Source organism: Pinus tabuliformis, chromosome 7, assembly GCF_031772625.1.
Source record: "Pinus tabuliformis cultivar Carrire ecotype Pingquan chromosome 7, CPIR1, whole genome shotgun sequence".
Classification (NCBI taxonomy): Eukaryota; Viridiplantae; Streptophyta; class Pinopsida; order Pinales; family Pinaceae; genus Pinus; species Pinus tabuliformis.
The window spans coordinates 927,524,456-927,544,466 of record NC_142293.1 but is presented as its reverse complement, the minus strand read 5'-3'; the positions used below and the strand labels follow the sequence as shown (position 1 = coordinate 927,544,466).

Genomic DNA, 20,011 nt, shown 5'->3' with positions numbered 1-20,011 from the left:
TCCACTAATACTATTGTACCAAAATTCACTTACTTCCACTACTGATGTCTGGTTTGCACATGTAGTTGGAGGATCAAAGTAATAATGGAGTTGGAGGATCACAATAATATTGGTCTATAATTATAGGATATAAAACATTTTCCATATACACATTTTGGTGTTTGATCCCTTGACAATAACCAGAGCCACCCTGCCAAGTCTTGAACTAGAGCCCATTTGTGATGCCATGAAGAAAATCCTCATCTACCAAGACATCAACAACGTGAGATTCAGAGTTTCCCTTAACCAAGCCTCCAATGTTTATTTCATGGCCTGGTCCACAGTTGACATTCCGAATTACAATGTCAAAGGAATCACTAACTATGGAGACACAATCATCCCCGACTCTAATGAGGCTATTGGTAACAATAACATATGTGGAAGCTGCAATGTGAATGCCTTCAGTGTTAGGGCTATGTTTAGGTGTTGTCACCTCTAGATTGCTTGATTCTACCACAACACAGTTCTTGAAAGTAATGTGTGCTTGTTGGCTGTTCTTCACAATCAAGTTCCTCACCACTAGGTAGTTGTTTGAATCTAATGTAACTGTTTTTGGAGCCAATCGACGTGGATTTGTTTTTTGATCTTACATGATGCTGCCCACCATTTCTCCCCGCTTCCATAAATCAACCCTTCACCCCCAATTCTTAGAATGTTTATTCCATGGAAGAGTAGTCAGTGATTAGATTTCAAGTCTACCTAAACACTTAGATCCTCAGAGGTGATGATTGTTCCAAATTCTTGACTGTGAGTGGATACTGATAGGGACCAGAGAAGTTGAGGGGCTTGACCAGGTAAGAATTTCCTCTTGGAACTAACAAGATTGAAGGGTCGGATGAACATGCTTCATTTCACACTGTCATGAAAGCCTAGGTATCATCGATGTATCCATCTACTACAACACCAAACTCATCCACATTAACTACTAGATGATTAGCAATGAATATGTCTAAACCAGTTTCCATCCCTGGTGTTGACCACTACGTGTCAATGACCTATAAAAGTACACCCCCTTTTCTCACAAAAGGGATAGTGCCTGATCGATGTGTCCGTGTAGTCTAGCTATCATCATCAGCCTGATTATCATGTTATAATGTAAACTCATTCTACATATATATGATGTAAATAATCTCAGCAGATATGTGTCATGTATGTAATTGCATAGATAAAACTATTTTTCTGGTAACGATCTACACTCCGGGAGGGTTTTTGTCTCATCGATCCATTCTCGAATGGTCGGCAAAGTTTTCCTTCAGCCTTACCCCAAAGCCGGAATGAATTTTGTCACCAAAATCTTAGGCGAGTCCTAGTGTTATAGATTGAGTCTATGTAAAAGTGATTTGGGAATAATCCTAACTATTTGGTTAGGTTATTTTATTACAAGTTGCTTAGTCTGCTGGATTATATTTGTACCGCAAAAATGGGTAGTCTGTGAGGGTCTTTTTCAAATGGGGTTTCCCCCTTGAGATGTAAAAAATGTAAAAAATCATGACGTAAAGTGTCTTGAGGGTTAGAAAAATAATTTATCCCCTCATAGTGTAGAAATTTTGAATAATATAACACTTATTCACAGAGATTATCCTGATTATACACTATTTGCGGAATGCATGCATAATACATAACCTCCTCTACATTGATCGTCAATTTGCAGAATCAAAAACAGTCACATGCGCACATTGAAACATCAATCACACATATCAACAGAGTATGTACTGGGGAAAACATGCAGCTGAAAACCCCCAACTATCTGTATATTATAATGATAAAGAAAATGTAACAATACATAGTAAAATACTCCTCACAATTACTTAGTACTATCTCCACCTGCTACACACAAACTAGCTCAGATCTGAATCAAGTCACAGGTTCAAATCTCCTCCACTGTTTGCCTGCCTCTACTGCGCAATCCAAAATGAGAATAGGAATGATCTAAGCTCATTTTCCTTGGCTTGTACTGCGCAATCCTCATTGGCAATCTCCTTCATTGATTATGCAAATCTCATGCACAACTATAGTCACAACTGATAATAGTCTCCACCTCTAACACCTGTCTCCACTGAACTGTCCATGCACTGAGTTAACTGATGTATTCTTTAGTTGCTTTATGAGTTAATAATTAGTGAATTAATTAATAATTAATTCACATCACTCATCACTAGTGTATTTGCAGTTAGACTAAATACAACTAGTTCAACCAAGTCAAACTGAACACAACTCCATCAACTCCTCAATCAACTCCACGAAACTCAATCACTTGAGTTCTAACTGAAGTCCATCATGCAATAGCTCAACTGACCCATAAGAAAAGCGTATTTCCTTCTGGTAGTTGCATGTGCCACATCCGTAGCTTGAACTGAAGTGCTCCAAGAGGATAAGATAATGTTTATAGTCCAAATATTATTAAGAGCTAATAATATTCGACTGTTCTATTTTTAGACCGGCAGTCTAAAAATAAACTCTGCCCATATGTCTAAAAATAGAAGTCCATCTATTTTTACCAACATGACCAATCATCCACAAATATCATCCTGCAACTCATAGACCATGATCCATATGTCTAAAAATAGAATTTGCGCCAAAAATAGCCTGCGAGCCCACTTAGTGAAAGCGACTTCTTTTCACTAAGCTCCATCAGCTTGTTGCATTTTCAACACTCCCTCTCAACAAGATATGGATTATCTGCAACCCCTATCCTGCCTCGGTGGTATTCAAATTTGCTCCTGGTGAGCGCCTTCGTTAAGGGATCAGCATCCTGATCCTCTATGGGAATGTATGAAAGTAACATGATTCTCCACTGCACACAATCTCTGATATGATGGTACCTGATGTCGATGTGCTTGGATATATCATGAAATACTGGATTAGCCGAGAGTTTAATGCAACTCTGGTTATCACAATAAATCACTGTAGGCTCCAAGTGTGACCCGAACAACCTGACCAGGATCTTCCTCATCCATATAGCCTCGCATGAAGCCAAACTTGCTGCCATATACTCGGCCTCTGTTGAACTAAGTGCCACAGATCTCTACTTCCTGCTGTAGCAGGAAACTACTGTCGACCCGATACTGAAGATCCCTCCAGATGTGCTCTTTCTGTCCGTCGGGCTTCCTGCCCAATCTGCATCCATGAAGCCACATAGCTTCACCTCATCCTCTTGTCTGTACCATAATCCATATCCCGACGTGCCTCTGAGATAACGCAATACATGCTTGCCTGCCTCCAGAAGAGCTTGGTTGGCTTAACCATAGCTTGTGAAAGCTGGTTAACAACATAGCATATATCAGGTCGTGTATTGACCAGATACATAAGCGACCCCACCAACTGTCGATAAATAGTGGCATCCACTACCTCCGCTGAAGTAGCATCCTCCTTACTCCAACCTCCAGGAAGAGGAGTATCAATAGGCTTGTAGCCATGCATGTTGAACTTCTCCAGTATCTCCCAGGCATACATACCCTAAGAAACAAATAGTCCATCACTGCACTACCAAATTTCCAATCCCAGGAAATAATGAAGGAGGCCCAAGTCCTTCATCTCAAATTCTCTAGCAAGATCCTCCTTGCATGAAAGTATCAACAGCTCATCTCCTGTCAAAATCAAATCATCTACATAAAGTACAATGATAAGCAACTTACCCTCCACCAGAATCTGGTATAGGTTAGGATCTGCCTCAGTCTTGGAGAATCCAAGTCCGGTGAAATAACTGTCTATCCGTGTGTACGAAGCACGAGGTGCTTGTTTCAACCCATACATCGCTCTCTTGAGCCTGCACACATGCGACTCGCTGCTGAAGATCTCGAAACCTTCGGGCTGCTCTATGTACACCTCCTCCTCAGTGACTCTATTGAGGAACACAGTCTTCACATCCATCTGATGAATGTGCCACCCCATCTGCACTGAGAGAACAAGAATCGTCCGTATGGAAGAATACTTCGCGACAGGTGCAATGGTCTCCTCATAATCGATCCCCTATATCTGTGAGAAGCCTCGGGCAACAAATCTTTCCTTGTACTTCTCCACACTCCCATCAGCTGCCTGCTTCACTTTGTAGATCCATCTCGAACCCACCACTGGTTTCCCCTCTGGTCTTGGGACAATCTCCCATGCACTATTTCTGACAATCGAATCATACTCTTCCACCACGGCATCTACCCATGCGGGATCCTCCACAGCTTCCTCGAAAGAGGATGGATCAGTCACGACACATTTGCTCACAAGAGCCATGTATCCAGTGTACCAATCAGGTGACTGTCTCTGTCTACGCTGTCCTGTAAGTGGTCCTACAACCTTCTCTGCATCTTGAGCCAGTCGCTTGGCTTTTGTAGTGCGCTTTCACCCTCTGATGGTTGGTGCTGCATTAGTGGTCTCTTCCACTCCATGAACTTAATCTTGTGGCTGATCCATATCCTGAAGCTCATCCTTAGGAACTAATAGCTCCTCATCTGCATGCAAGTGTGGCTCCCTCTCAAGAGAACACTTCATGGCTTTCTCCTCCTGAAATTTGATATCCTGTCGCACAACAGTCTTGCGATTGTCTGGAAAATACACACGATAGTTGTGGGGCGTATCAGTGTACCCCAAAAATATCCCAACCTCTGCGGTCAACTCCAGCTTCTTCCTGGAATCCTTCGTCACATGCATGTAAACATTAGAACCAAAAATCCTCAAATGGGAAATATCAGGCCTCTTACCAGGATAAGCCTCCTCGGGTGTACTCATGCCAAGAACCTTGTGAGGACAATGGTTCTGCACATATATTGTAGTATTGCATGCCTCCGCCCACAAGTGAAGGGGTAGGCCCTGATCATGCAACATCGCCCGTGCAACACCCATGATCGTTCTGTTCTTCCGCTCAGCAACCCCGTTCTGCTGTGGGTTATGGGGAGCTATGAGCTCTCTTTGAATCCCTTCTACACTGCAGAAGTCCTTGAACTTGCCAGAGATGAATTCACCACCATTGTCGCTCCTAAGAGCCTTCACCTTCTTCCCCGATTCCTTCTCGACCAATGCTTTGAACTCATAAAACTTTGAGTATGTCTCGCTCTTCTTTTGCATGAAGAAGATCCAACACTTTCGAGAGAAATCATCAACAAAGATCACATAGTACCTGTGCTTTGCTGTCGAAGCTATTGAGAAAGGTCCACACACATCTGTGTGAATTATCTCAAGGATCATCGTGGCACGACTATCCTTCTCGCGAAAGGTGGCTTTCACAAATTTTCCCAAAGTACACCCCATGCACTGATCTGACTGCCCAAGAGTGCCTTTAGGAAGCCCAATAGAAATCTGTTGCAGTATCTTCAAGGCTCCATGGTGAAGGTGGCCCAATCTCCTGTGCCACAGCTCGCCATCATCCCCGCTCACCAATCCTTCTACCTTGCATGCCATTGCTGCACAGCCATCTACATGCAATTGATAAAGGTTCCTGACTCGAACCCCTATCTTCCGGGTTTCTCCAGTTGTCTTATTGCGCAGGAAAGCCTTTCCCTCACTGAAAACAACATCATATCCCTTGTCTTCTAACATCGCCACAGAGATAAGCTTCTTCTTCAATCCTGGAACATGCATCACTTCCTTCAATACGAAGGGTTTACTAGACTCCCTCTCAAAGGAAATGGTACCAATATCGATCTCACTGTATCTACCATCATCGCCCATCTCGATGTGCACTCCAAGATCTTTCTCATCTAGATCAGAAAACAAATCTCGATCTCTTGTCATGTGAAAAGACGCACCACTGTCCAAGAACCATACAGATCCCATCACACTTGATACCAAGCATGCGATCAGCAAAAAATCTAGCTCAAACTGCAAGGCTAAGGCCTTTCCCACTGCAGATCCAACAGCTTGCTTATTTTTCTTCTTCTGCGGACAATTTGTTGCATAATGTCCATGCTGGTGACAGTGAAAGCACTTCACCTTGGACATGTCCTGCTTCTTGCCTTTCGTACCGGAATGAGAAGCTTTCTTATTCTTCCCCTTCTTTGATTTGGCAGCCAAAGTGCAATTTTCTTCATCATATGCCTTTGATGAAGATCTGTCCCTGGTATTCCGCCTAATCTCCTCTTGCACAAGATCTGACCAAAGTCTCTCCCATCCTGGCAATTTCTCTCGACCATTAACAGAGTCCTGATAAGAATGCCAACTCTTCGAAAGACCAAGGAGATCCAAGCTCACCAAGTCCTCATCATCGACAGTCAACCCCACACTTCCCAGCTCATCCCGGCATTGAGTGAACTTTGTGAGATACTTGGGCATACTGTCTCCTTTCTCACACTTAATGTTTTTGAGTTTATCCTTGAGCGCCAAATTCCTCTGGTCGCTCTTGCTTTGGATTAAATCTATCAATGCTTTCCACATCAAGTATGGAGAAGCCTTTCCATGCAGGCTGGATACAATGTGATCCTTCACACCCTCCAACAGAATCCTTTGACACTTTGTTGTCTTCTTTTGCCAAGCCTCAATGTGAGCAGCATCAGTAGGCTTTGGGACCTCAGCCTCTATGAACTCCTTCAACCCATTGTCATCTAACACCACCTCCATCCTATCTTTCCATGCAATATAATTCGAGTTGCCTTCAAGGGCATACTCCAATCGCAATCCGTTGAAAGACATTTCAACTTCGACACCAAGAAAACACTGCTGCAAATTCGAATTCCACCAGCTCAAAACTCAACCGCTTCTGATCTAAAATTCGTGAGAACAAAGTATTTCTCGTAAAAAGATTGACAGTATGGGATTTTACCGGATATCTCACCTTCCAAAAAAAGGATGAATCCAGAGGCTACCTGGCCCGATTACAGACACTACCTGAAGAAATAAAATGTAATCACTTTCTGAATAATAGATCTGATGATCAACTCTGCTCTGATACCATGTAGAAATTTTGAATAATATAACACTTATTCACAAAGATTATCTCGATTATACACTATTCCGGAATGCATGCATAATACATAACCTCCTCTATGTTGATCATCAATTTGTAGAATAAAAAACAGTCACATGTGCACATTGAAACATCAATCACACATATCAACACAGTATGTATTGGGGAAAGCATGCAACTGAAAACCCCCAACTATCTGTATATTATAATGATAGAGAACATATAACAGTACATAGTACAATACCCCTCACAAGTACTCAGTACTATCTCCACCTGCTACACACAAACTAGCTCAGATCTAAATCAAGTCACAGGTTCAAATCTCCTCCACTGTTTGCCTGCCTCTACTGAGCAATCCAAAATGAGAATAGGAATGATCCAAGCTCATTTTCCTTGGCTTGTACTGCGCAATCCTCATTGGCAATCTCCTTCATTGATTGTGCAAATCTCATGCACAGCTATAGTCACAACTGATAGTAGTCTCCACCTCTAACACCTGTCTCCATTGAACTATCCATGCACTGAGTTAACTGATGTATTCTTTAGTTGCTTTATGAGTTAATAATTAGTGAATTAATTAATAATTAATTCACATCACTCATCACTAGTGTATTTTCAGTTAGACTAAATACAACTAGTTCAACCAAGTCAAACTGAACACAACTCCATCAACTCCTCAATCAACTCCACCAAACTCAATCACTTGAGTTCCCACTGAAGTCCATCATGCAATAGCTCAACTGAACCATAAGAAATGCGTATTTCCTTCTGGCAGTTGCATGTGCCACATCCGTAGCTCGAACTCAAGTGCTCCAAGAGGATAAGATAACGTTTATAGTCCAAATATTATTAAGAGCTAATAATATTCAACTGTTCTATTTTTAGACTGGCAGTCTAAAAATAGACTCTGCCCATATGTCTGAAAATAGAAGTCCATCTATTTTTACCAACATGACCAATCATCCACAAATAGCATCCTGCAACTCATAGACCATGATCCATATGTCTAAAAATAGACATAGTATAAAAATAGACTTTGCGCCAAAAATAGCTTGCGGGCCCACTTAGTGAAGGCGACTTCTTTTCACTAAGCTCCATCATCTTGTTGCATTTTCAGCACATAGGTCCTAGGTCCTAAGTAAATTTAAGTTTTCCAAAGGTAAAATTCGTGGATCCTTTAAAAAATAAATCTTTATTAAATCTTAACAGGTCCAGGGACTAACGTTAATTGATTATTTTGCCAAATTTTATGCCTTGGGTCCCTGGGGTTAAGTCAAAGTCAAAATTTTGAGGAAACAAATGCAAAATTTTATTTTTTGAATTTATTAAAATGCATTTAATTGAAAATTTTGAAATTTCCTCAATATTTAAAATTTCGATGGATGAGATTAAAAGAAATTTTGATCCTCATCAGCGATCGAAATCACTTTAACAAGGATCACTCGAACTAACCGTTGGGAGATTTATCTTTAAATAGGAGGTCAGTTGTCAGTTGAGATCATTCGATCTTTGAGTCGTGTGCTAAGTGAAAGGTCTCTTGTAATTTCTTTTTTATGAGCAATAAAGGAAGACTTTGGGGTTAATTTCTGTTGGTGTTACTCTTCGTGGAAATGATGTAAGATGTGTTATTTTTATGCATAGATTTCCTTTTAGCCATTGGTGATAGGTTTATGAAGAGTGATTTAAGCACGAGTATCTTGCTTGATCACTGGGGTTTGAATGGTAATTTAAGTTCTGAATATAATGGCAGGTATCTCTATTAAATCTGAATTTTATTATCGTTTTCTCGCTCTATGTTAATGGTCAAATTGATTTGTGCAGGGAATTCTTTATTTTTAGATCGTCGGGCATTCAGGGAAGTTTTTAGTTGGACCAGCCAACTCCCGATTAGTATTTCCTGAAGAGCCCAGCTTGATTGATTCCCGGGCTTATCATAAGAAGTTTCATTGTTAATGCATGAAGGGTTTTTGGCGAAGCACCTCCGTTTAAATTAAAAAAATTGTGTTAAATTGATAAATCTGGCTTTTAAGAGCCTCAGATTATCAGATTTGGGAGCGGAGTTGGACTCACACTCGCCAGATTTGGTAGATCTGCTACTCCTGTGCATAGATCTATAATTTTTTTTTTTTTGACCTATGGTTTCTAGGGTTTGAATTTTAGGTATATCGGATTTCTGGGTGTTTATGTTTTCAGGAACATGTTGCAGATTTGAAGGCAAAATTTGATTTTGAAGCCAGATCTAAGCCCTAGAGGGTAAGATCTGGCCTCATAACCAACTCTTGCAGAGGCATTATTTCTGTGGTACAAGGGTTTTAAAATATCGTAAATCTGGAAACAATTTCACAGGGGTTTCAATTAATAAATCTGAAGCAGAACATAGCATCTTAATCTGGAAATTTATGGGTTTTATTGGGTTGTCCTCCTGAGGCTTTTTCGAAATCATTTTGAATTTCTGTCTTCTGCTTGGTTTTTTCAATTTCTCTACTGTAGAATTTTTTTTCGAAATTTTCTTTAAGTCTGAAACCCTCACTTTCTCATCCCTATCCTATACGTTGTTGTCCTTACACTCATCAACCCACAATCCCTGCGGCTTTCCTCATTGATCCCTCACACAGTGCCATTCCCTCCTCACACAGCTCCATCACTCTGTCATCACTATCCACTGCTCCTAACTTTGTCGTTTCCATCTCTGCCATCCGCACTCTTTCCTATTTGCATCCTTGCTTTTCTCCTTCCATCCATGAAGCCCCTCCTTCCTCCAGATCCACGTGCCTCCCTTCCGTTGCTCTGCCTCTCTGTCATTTCCACGCTGCAAGTCCATCCTCTCTGCCATCGCAACCTCCTCGATTGTTGCCAAGCCCGCTGCATTTCCCTGTTGCTGCCTGTAAAAAGAAGGTTCATCCATCCACGTATTGCCCCAAACTTCTCTGCAGTAACTTTTTCTTCCTTCTCCGTCGTGCATCCTCCTCTCCAAGCATTGCCATCTTAACTCATTGCTCGCCCCTCTCTCCTCGATCTGCTGCTTCCTCATCTCAGTGGCTCCCTTCCGCAGTCTCTAAGCTCTCCCTCGGCCTTCTCTCGAATCACGCTGCCGTCAACCGGATACACAACAATAGCAAGCAAACACTTCGATATTTTCTTTTATGCATAGGTAGTTCTTTGATTTCATTTGTATTTCAGGGTTAGAATGTTTTTCGACTTAATTTAAGATTTGATTTTACTTCTTTTTTTTTTTTTTTTTTTATTTCATATAATTTCACATTTTATTATTTTAATTTCATTTCTGATTTTGAAACTCAATAAAAATTAAAAATTAAAAAAATCTTAAAAGTTAAAAATAAAAAAAATAAAAGTTAAAAAGTTCTGAACATTTAAAAATCCTAAATTAATTAAAACATTTAAAAAATCATAATATATATAGATATATATATATATATATATATATATATATATATATATATATATATATATATATATATATATATATATTCTAAAACTAAAAAGTTATAAAAGGTTCCTAAAAAAATTAGCATTTAAAGATTTCAAAATTTTTTATGTGGCCTCTAGCCCATTAAATGTTTTTAAAAAATTATTAAATCTTTTTTTGATTTATTTCAATCACATTTAGTCTTGCTTAACATATGGAGAAATTCACCTAAGAAATAATTAAGTTGTCAATCTAAAATTTCTTTTTGGTGTCTTTTGTGCTAAGGTAAGATCTAAAGGTAAATTTTGGTGGTATTTGTCATTTCTCTATAGTTAAATGTGCTTAAATTTTTATATCTGAAGATTAACTATTTGAAAGTGGTGAGTTTCCTAGATTTGGGTCATTAAGCATAATCATTTAAACTCTAGGATCTGAACTACTTTTAAGTTTCGTGGTTGACTAAGGTATTTGGATCTCTAGAAATTTAAGTGCTAAGACATTGTGAATCTGTTGAATATCTTGCATCTATCTATCATCATTGCTTGGACTATTTAATGCTCATTACATGTTAGATATATTGTGAATATTTTCAAGCGATTGTTGAAGATTTTTATTGTGGAATTACAAATAGATCTCATTTTCCTAAACAATAGTAGCTAATCAATTACTTGATCATTAACTTCATAAGGCACTGGTATTAATCATTTTAAAGTCTAATCAAATCTTAAATCTTGCTAAGCCTTAATCAAGTATTTGATTGCCTCATTGTGTCTCCCGAACCGGTTGATTCCCAGCTGGTTCTCCTTCATCCCATTTCTCCATAGGGTATACCCCCTTAGCTTGCTGTAGGGAGACAACTTAAACGAAGAGATCGGGGATAAGAGTGACATCCCCCGATCTGAGCATTGTCATGGTGCCTAGACACTTTGTGCGACATCATTTTTTGGTGTCGTTACCAGGGAAAGAGTTTTTTATGTCCTTGGTTTCTTCGACATTAATCTCATTCCTTTCTTCTCATCCTTTTGTATCTTACCAGAATAAGTTCCTTGTCCTTGGCTCCTTGCTTTCGAGTTATTCTAAGTTAGACTTTTTGTCCGGGTGGCAACTCCACTTCATCTATCTTCTGCAAGAGTGTATACTAGAAGACATCCAAGCAGTTTGGTTAATCCTGCTCCTGATCTTGAAAGGGCTCTTAGAGTACAATTACACAAACTCTCTTCTCATTCCCTTCTTATTAATCTTGGACAAGAAGCCCTCTTTGATATCCGTTTGCTTTTTACTAACCCGGTCGAGCACGACATCATGGACATATTCGCCCCTTGTGACTTTACTAACATTCAAGGTTATCCTAATGATATTCCAAAACATGGAATGGATAAGATACCTATCTTTTAGGGCAATAATGCAGTTAGTGCTAACTCTCATTTAAAATCTTTTAGTTCATGGCTGGGTAAGTATGCAAGGGCTGCTAATTTTAATCATGAAGATGTAAAGATGAACCTTTTTGTTCTTAACTTGGAGGGGGATGCTTTAGATTGGTTTACAGAAAAGCCTCAAAAGTCATTTGATTCTTTGCAATCAATTGTTAATTCCTTTAAGGAAAAATATGGGGATAAGAGAGAAGGAAGGCATCTCGTAAAAACTATCAGTATCATTAAAAAGAGAGAAAATGAGACCGCAAAAGAATTTAACAAGAGGTTCAATGATATCATTAAGGAATTACCTCAAGATTATAAACCTACTGATAAATCTCTTCGGGACTTTTATATTGATGCCTTTAGCCCCGAGCCTTCTTATGAGTTAAGACGTGCTAAACTTCCTAATTATAGGGATTGTCAAGCTTTAGGAATAGAGCTTGAAAAAGATAAGGCAGCATCTAGGAAGTATGAAATCCCAGGTTTTGATAGGGCTTCAACGAAATTGAAAGAACCTAAAGGAAAAGAGGTTCAAGAACCTGATAATGATCTTGTTCAAAAATTACTGCAAAAAATTGAAAGCATGGAAATTAACCAAGTGAAATTAACCTCTAACCATGCTAAGGAAGTAACTACTTTGCGAAATAGGTTGGTCCAAATGGAAAGAGCTCAAACGAAAAATTTCCAGCCTAGAAATAATAATAATAATCGAAATAATAATTCGAAAAAGAAAGGTCAATCTAGTGAGCAGAGACCACCTAATCCGCTTGAACATACTAATTTAGTCGATGACTTTTCACCTTATTTTTTGGCTTGTGATGCTCTTCATGAGGAAGCAACTTGCCCCATAGTTAGAAGGATTTTTGATAATGGAATGTTTGGGGTAGGTAATCAAATAAATTGTGTGGGTAAAGAGTTTTCTTTTTCTATGAAAGATTGGATGGAAGTTAAGGAAAACAATCGAGATGTTATGCCTTCCATATCAGCTTTTAGTATAAATAATTTTAAGAATGAAGATGATATGATGGTTAAATTATATGGTGAGAAGCCTTCTCCAGAGCGAATCATGGAAATTGCTAAAGATAAGGGTTTAACTTATCAAAGAAGGGATAAAAATCAAACCGGTAATCAATTTCCTCGTCGAATTTTTAACCCAGGTTCAAACTCTGGATTAGATGTCGATCTCGGAAGTTGGTTTAATAATGGAAAAATCTGGGTCCCTGTCTCCAAGATTGCGAAGATTCCTTCCCAAAGGGCTAAGTTACTAAAAGCTATTGAAGCTCCTCAATTGAATTTTTCTCAACAAAAGGCACTAGAGGTTGATTATCAGGATGCTCCTATACATTTGCAAAGTCTAGATTCAGATAACAAGGATCATCAGCCATTCTTTATTACTTTGATGGTTAACAGGTACAAATTGAATAATTGCATGCTAGATTCTGGCGCATCAGCTTGTGTCATGACCAAGAGGGTCATGGAACAACTTAATTTAAGAGTTTCTATGCCTTACTACAATATATGTGCCATGGATTATAAGAAGATTGAAATTCACGGTTTGATCAAGGATTTACAGGTTCATTTATTAGTTTACCCTGACATTATGATTGTTATGGACATTGTCGTTGTTGATGTGCTCGATGCTTGGGGTATGATTTTATTAAGAAAATGGGCCTCTGATCTAAGAGGGAGTATTCAAATGAATTGGTCATATGCTATGATTCCTTCTCCTAAAGGTGATGGTTTTGTGAGACTTAATAGAGAGCTTGAGAAAAGATTCCATGTTGAAGATCCTAAGAGACCTCATAATGAGATAATTAAAGAAAAATTTGACATTGGGAATTATATTATCCTATTTAATTCCATAGTTCTTCCCAATGATAAGGTTGATAAAAAGATTAAGGATCTCAAGGATAAAGTTTGGTACATGTATTTTGATGGGGCATCGTGTAGGCATGGTAAAGGTGCATGAATAGTATTAAAATCTCCCCTCAGTCGTATTTTCAAATTTTCCTATCGGTTGGAATTAGAAGCAACCAACAACGTTGCTGAATATGAAGCTTTGTTGTTGGGACTTGAGTTGGCAAAGGCTTTAAGAGTTAAGTTGCTTAGCATCAAAGGGGATTCTGACTTAATTATCATGCAAAGTAAAAATAAATTTACATGTAAAAATCAAAGGTTAAAGAATTATCGAAATGCTATGTGGGATACTATAGAATACTTTGATGCCCTTGATTTTGAGGCTATCCCAAGAGAGCAGAATAGTTCGGCATATGAGCTTGCTGTTATCTGATGAGTTGATTAAGGATAAGATAAAAATGGAAGCTATATTTTGGCCTTCTGTTCCAGATAATTTAGAGCATTGGCAAGTTTTTGATGACGAGAAACAAGTGATTCGTTTTCTTGATAATTTGGATGAGTTTGAAAATTTTCGGATAGATTTTGACAAGGATGGATCTGATGATCATGAAGATATCATAAATCCTACTCCTAGGAATGTGGTTTCTTTAGAATAGCACTTTGATTGACATGATGCCACAAAGATGAAAGAGGAAAATAAAATGGATCCAGGCAAATACATTGAGGTAAACATTGGTGCTTCTAGGGATCCAAAGATTATCAAAATTGGTAAGGGTACTAATGTTGAAGAAAGAAAGAAGTTAATCAATTTACTTCGTGAATATCGTGGCATTTTAGCATTTTCTTATGATGAATTAAAAGGTTATAGGGAAGATGTCATGGAACACACTATCCCTTTGAAAGATGAAAATGATAAACCTTTTCGTCAAAAGCTTAGGCAGATAAATCCTAAATTGGCCCCTTTGGTTCAAAAGGAGCTTTCAAAGATGCTTGCAGTAGGAATTATTGCTCAAATGAGGCATTCAACATGATGTTCCAACGTGGTGATTGTTAGGAAAAAGAATGGTACAATAAGACTTTTTGTCGTTTTCAAAACCTTAATCTAGCATGTAAGAAAGATAATTACCCTTTGTCGAACATGGAGACTATGTTGCAAAGAGTAACTGGTTCTGGAATGATGTCATTGCTAGATGGTTTTTCTAGATATAATCAAGTATGGGTAAAGAAGGAGGATCATCACAAAACTACATTCACCACACCATGGAGTACTTTCGAATATTTTAGAATTCTGTTTGGGTTAACCAATGCTGAGGCTACATTTCAAAGGGCTATGGATTATGCCTTCAAAGGTTTAATTGGGAAGTTTATCGAAATTTATCAGGATGATCTTACTGTTTTTTCTAAGGATGGTATTAGTCATATAAGTCATCTTAGGCAAGTTTTTGATAAATGTAGAGAGTATGGGATTTCTTTAAATTCGGCTAAGTCCATTTTTGGGGTAACTGAAGGGAAATTACTTGGTCACATCATTTCTAAAGATGGAATCAAAATTGATCCTGAAAGAGTTGAGGCAATCCAAAAGATTCCTCTTCCCCATAATCTTAAGTCCCTTTAGTATTTTCTTGGAAAAACAAATTTTCTTAGAAGATTTATTCCAAATTACGCAGAAGTAGCTAAGCCTATTCAAAGTCTTCTAAAAAAAGATGTAAAATTTGTTTGGCAAGAAGATGGAAAAAAGGCTTTTCAGGAAATCAAAGGTGCTATTGCGAAAGCCCTTGTTTTAGTTAGTCCTGACTACTCTAAGGATTTCATGATTTTCTCTTTTGCTTCTAAAGATACCATTTTTGGTGTCTTATTACAGAAAAATAAGGATGGTCACGAGTAGCCTATTGCTTTCATGAGTAGAGCGCTTCAAAATTATGAATTAAAATACAATACCATGGAAAAGAAAGCCCATGCCTTAGTCAAATCTCTTAAGCATTTCAAGACTTATGTGGGTTATTCCAAAATCATTGCTTTTGTCCCACATTCTGCGATTAAATCTATATTAACTCAAACTAATTGCTTAGGGACTCGTGCTAAGTGGGTTACTAAAATACAAGAATATGATTTAGAAATTAGACCCACCAAGTTAGGCAAAGGCCAAAGCTTGGCTCAAATGATGACCGAAGGTAATGAGAAAGCTCTTGGTTTGATTTGTCTTAACTATTCATCTTCACCTGAACTGCAAAGATTAGGAGAGCATGAGTGGTACAAGGACATTATTTATTACTTGTTAAATCTTACATGTCCTAACCATTTAGTTGCTCATAAGAGAAGGGCTCTTAGATTAAAAGCCACTAAGTATTGCCTCATGAAGGATGGCCTTGGATGGAGAAATCCTAAGGGCATAATACTTAGGTGTGTTGATGAAATTGAGTCCAAGAAGTTAGTTTTTGAGTTTCATTCGGGGTTTTGTGGTGGTCATTATGCTGCTAGAACTACTGCCCACAAAATTCTGAGAGTTGGTTATTATTGGCCTTCGATTTTTTCTGATGTGCATAAGTTTGTTAGAAGTTGTCAAGCATGCCAACTGTTCACTGGGAAACAAAAACTTGCTGCCCTGCCCTTACAACCTGTCGTTGTGGAGGCACCTTTTCAGCATTGGGTTCTGGACTTCATCGGGAATTTTCATGAAAATTCTAGCAATGGTTACTCATGGATTTTGACTGCTACTGATTATTTCACTAAATGGGTTGAAGCCATCCCTGCTAAGAATGCCACTGAAAAGGTCATTAGGATTTCATTGAAAATAATATCATTATTAGATTTGGTGTCCCTGCTAAGATCACTACTGATAATGCTAAGGTTTTTAGTTCTTCAGAATTCTCATCTTTTTGTTTCAAGTATGACATTGTCTTATCTCATTCATCAAATTACTATCCTCAGGGTAATGGCCTTGCTGAATCAAGTAATAAAAATCTCATAACCATTATCAAAAAGATAGTAGGGGATAATAAAAGATATTGGGATAGAAAAATCAAGTTTGCTTTATGGGAAAGTAGGATCACTAAAAAGAAAGCTATTGGTAAAAGTCCCTTTGAATTAGTTTATGGCTTGGATTTAAGCTTACCTATGCACTTGAAATTACCAGCTTATCAACTCCTTCAACATTTTTCCACTAATAAAGATGTTGTTCAACATAGAATTGATCAGATTGTGGAGTTGGATGAAACTTGTAGGACAATTTTTGATAGTATATGTAAAAGTCAATCTAACATTAAGAAAATCTTTGATAAATCATCTCGATATAGATCTTTTCAGGTTGGAGATATGGTTCTCCTTTGGGATCGAAAAAATGAAAAACAAGGAAAACATAAGAAGTTTGACAGTTTGTGGCTGGGACCATACATTATCCGAGACATTGTTGGGCCAAATTCATTCCACTTGAGCAGATTGGATGGAAAACCACTTGACTTACCTGTGAATGGCCAAATGCTCAAGATAATCTTCAAAGATAACATCTGATGCCATGGGGCATCCTCTGTATTATATTTCTAACCCTACACCTTGTCATTTCAGCATTTCATTTCTATTTTAGGATTAGATTTACTTTTCATGTTACTAGATAGTTAATAAATGAAGAGATTATATCTTTCATGTGTTTAATGTTATATGATGAGTTTTGGATGGACGCTACTTATGTTTTGTTGTGTGTTGCGTGGACGCAAATTCTAGATTCTCACATTCCTACAGTGCAGCAACGTGTCCCCAGATAGAGCCAGATGTTGACCACTATGTGTCAACGACCCATAGCAGTACACCCCTTTTTTTGCAAAAGAGATAGCGCCTGATCGATGTGTCCGTGTCATACAGTTATCATCATCAGCCTGATTATCATGTTGTAATGTAAACCCATTCTGCATATATATGATGTAAATAATCTCAGCAGATCTGTGTCATGTATGTAATTTCCTAGGTAAACCTATTTTTCTGGTAACGATCTACATTTCGGAGGTTTTTTGTCTCACCGATCCATTCTCAAATGGTTGGCAGAGTTTTCCTTCAGCCTTACCCCAAAGCAAAAATGAATTTTGTCACTAGAATCTTAGGCGAGTCCTAGTTTTATAGATCGAATTTGTGTAAAAGTGATTTGGGAATAATCCTAACTATTTGGTTAGGTTATTTTATTACAAGTTACTTAGTCTGTTGGATTATATTTGTGTCGCAGAACTGGGTAGTCTGTGAGGGTCTTTTTGAAATGGGTTTTCCCCCTTGAGATGTAAAAAATGTAAAAAATCATGATGTAAACTGTCTTGAGGGTTAGAAAAATAATTTATCCCCTCATAGGTCCTAGGTCCTAGGTAAATTTAAGTTTTCCAGAGGTAAAATTCATGGATCCTTTAAAAAATTAAATCTTAACAGGTCCAGGAACTAAGGTTAATTGATTATTTTGCTAAATTTTATGCCTTGGATCCATGGGGTTAAGTCAAAGTCAAAATTTTGAGGAAACAAATGCAAAATTTCAATTTTTGAATTTATTAAAATGAATTTAATTGAAAAATTTGAAATTTCCTCAATATTTAAAATTTCGACGGATGAGGTTAAAAGAAATTTTGATCCTCATCAATGGTCGAGATCACTTTGACAAGGATCACTCAAACTAGCCGTTGGGAGATTTATCTTTAAATAGGAACTCAGTTGTCAGTTGAGATCATTCGATCTTTGAGTCATGTGCTAAGTGAAAGCTCTCTTGTAATTTTTTTTTATGAGCAATAAAGGAAGACTTTGGGGTTAATTTCTGCTGGTGTTACTCTTCGTGGAAATGTTGTAAGATGTGTTATTTTCATGCATAGATTTCCTTTTAGCCATTGATGATAGCTTTATGAAGAGTGATTTAAGCACAGGTATCTTGCTTGATCACTGGGGTTTGAATGGTAATTTAAGTTCTGAATATAATGGCAGGTATCTCTATTAAATCTGAATTTTATTATCATTTTCTCGCTCTACGTTAATGGTTGAATTGAGTTGTGCAGGGAATTCTTGATTTTTAGATCATCGGGCATTCGGGGAAGTTTTCAGTTGGACCAGCCAACTCCCGATTAGTATTTTTTGAAGAGCCCAACTTGATTGAATCCCGGGCTTATCATAAGAAGTTTCATTGTTGATGCATGAAGGGTTTCGGGCGAAGCACCTCCGTTTAAATTAAAAATAAAAAAAAAATTGTGTTAAATTGATAAATCTAGCTTTTAAGAGCCTCAGATTATCAGATCTGGGAGTGTATTTGGACTCACACTCGCTAGATCTGGTAGATCTGCTACTCCTGTGCATAGATCTGTAATTTTTTTTATTTTTTTTTTGACTTAGGGTTTCTGGGGTTTGAATTTTTTGGTATATCAAATTTCTGGGTGTTTGTGTTTTCAGGAACAACTTGTAGATCTGAAGGCAAAATTTAATTTTGAAGTGAGATCTAGAACCTGGAGGGTAAGATCTGGCCTCAGAACCAGCTCTTGCAAAGGCATTATTTTTGCAGTCCACAGGTTTTAAAATATCTTAAATCTAGAAACAGTTTCATAGGGGTTTCAATTAATAAATATGAAGCAGAACATAACATCTTAATCTGGAAATTTCTGGGCTTTATTGGGCTATCCTCCTTAGGCTTTTTAGAAATCATTTTGAATTTCTATCTTCTGCCTGGTTTTTCCAATTTCTCTGCTGTAGATTTTTTTTTCGAAATTTTCTTTAAGGCTAAAACCCTCACTTGCTCATCCCTATCCTATACGATGTTGTCCTTACACTTATCAACCCACAATCCCTACAGATTTCCTCATTAATCCCTCATGCAGTGCCACTCCCTCCTCACGCAGCTCTGTCACTTTGTCATCCTTGTCCACCGCTCCTAACTTTGTCGTTTCCATCTATGCCATCTGCAGTCTTTCCTATTTGCATCCTTGCTTTTCTCCTTCCATCCACGAAGCCCCTCCTTCCTCCATATCCGCGTGCCTCCCTTCTGCTGCTATCCAAACCTGCATCTTTGCCTCTCTGTCATTTCCATGCTACAAGTCCATCCTCTCCGCCATTGCAACCTACTCGACTGTTGCCAAGCCCACTCCATTTTCCCTGTTGCTGCCCATTGAAGAAGGTTCATCCATCCACATATTACTCCAACCTTCCCTGCAGTAACTTTTTCTTCCTTCTCTGTCATGCATCCTCCTCTCCAAGCGTTTCCATCTTAACTCGTTGCTTGCCCCTCTCTCCTCGATTTGCTACTTCCTCATCTCAGTGGCTCCCTTCCGCAGTCTCTAAGCTCTCCCTCAGCCTTCTCTCGAATCACGCTACCATCGACCCCTCTGCAAGCGGGTACACAACAATAGCAAGCAAACACTTCAATTTTTCTTTTATGTG

General features: G+C 38.2%; 1 pseudogene; it reads right to left on the bottom strand.

Annotated features, from left to right (window-relative positions):
* Positions 1–205: 205 nt before the first annotated feature.
* On the bottom strand, positions 206–5,697 carry LOC149250688 (polygalacturonase pseudogene; annotated as a pseudogene).
* Between the last annotated feature and the right edge of the window lie 14,314 nt (positions 5,698–20,011).